Source organism: Boleophthalmus pectinirostris, unplaced genomic scaffold (genome assembly GCF_026225935.1).
Source record: "Boleophthalmus pectinirostris isolate CB_2022bp ecotype Guang Dong unplaced genomic scaffold, ASM2622593v1 HiC_scaffold_17, whole genome shotgun sequence".
NCBI classification, from domain to species: Eukaryota; Metazoa; Chordata; class Actinopteri; order Gobiiformes; family Gobiidae; genus Boleophthalmus; species Boleophthalmus pectinirostris.
Window position 1 is genome coordinate 13,976,097 of NW_026571115.1, and position 1,467 is coordinate 13,977,563.

Below are 1,467 nucleotides of genomic sequence, written 5' to 3' on the forward strand. Positions count from 1 at the left end.
CTCTTACAATCCAGGACAATTAACTATTTTCCATTAACCTGAGGGTAAAATGTCTTTAGTTTGGTTTTACTGTTTATAGCCTACTGCAGCCATCCCCAAAGTGTTCTGTGCCATTTCATCAATGCGAAGACCAAATAATAATTTAAACTATATTTAGAATATGTAATGTTGAACAATATACAGTATAATGATGACTGTTTGCTTAATACTAATATAAAGCAATACATTTAAACTAATATCTTATATAAAGTTGAAAATTAATTTTAGTTTGAAGCTCGTTTTATAAACAACCTTTGGCAGTCCCCCAGGGGGTCCGAAACCTTTGGGAACAACTGGCCTACTATATGTGCTTTGCGTTGAACAGTTTATTTTGTAAATAACATGTTAAATACAGAAGTGCCCATAATTTGATTGGAAAAGTGTTCAGTAGATTAACATAAGCCTTTCCATGTTTTGCTTGAAAGATTTTTATGGAACATTCACTATCAATTCACAGCATATCATTTTTATGAAACAATTACAGAAAATATGATGGCAATTTTAGTAGATTTTCTTTTCCCCCAACACATTTTGTCTTGCATTGAGCTTCTCCATGCAGGCGTTATTGATTTGTTTGGAATATTACATTGTATTAAATGTATCTGTTGATTGATTGATTGCATTTATATAGCACCTTTCAAGATACCCAAAGCGCTTTACAGTTCATTATTCAGTCACTCCACACTCAGTGGTGGTAAGCTACTACTGTAGCCACAGCTGCCCTGGGGCAGACTGACAGAAGCGAGGCTGCCAATCTGCACCATCAGCCCCTCCGACCACCATCATCACTCACGCTCACACCTCTTTCATACTAGGCAATGTGGGTGAAGTGTTTTGCCTAAGGACACAACAACAGTTTTTTTGCCACTGGCACCCCACTGTGGCACCTGGAATTCCTAGTGGCCTCCCATCCAAGTACTACCCAGGCCCAGCCTGCTTAGCTTCTGAGATCTGACGGGATCAGGCTTTTACAAACCGGTATGGCCACAATATCTGTCTTTATGGACTCAAGCCAAGTAACACATCGTAGGAAGGCAATCCAGCTGATATTTTTTTTTTCTTACAATAAAATAAATGTCCCAATGTCTATGGATTTAAATAGCATGGCATTCCAGACCAAGCCTTTCAGCAGAGACAAGATACACAGTGCACTATTTTCCTTTGGTATAAAGTACATTCCTCCCATACTGTCTGTTGTCAGGGTTACTGTACTCTACTATATTGCTCAATACTGCAGTTTCCCTTCACCCTTTGCATCTTTCTCACACTAATACCACACAAATCATACTTCGCACAATTGTTCAGTGATCCAGTCCATCTTCCCTCCCTGCCAATTACACTGACTTTGATGTCGAGCTGTGAATGGGCAGATGCATGTCTCCTCCGTCGCCCCCTGGCTATAGGGAAGAGACACTACAAGCTAATCAG

At 39.6% G+C, this 1,467-nt stretch overlaps 1 pseudogene; it reads right to left on the bottom strand.

Annotated features, from left to right (window-relative positions):
• Nucleotides 1–914: 914 nt before the first annotated feature.
• LOC129408807 (5S ribosomal RNA) lies at nucleotides 915–1,031 on the bottom strand (annotated as a pseudogene).
• Between the last annotated feature and the right edge of the window lie 436 nt (nucleotides 1,032–1,467).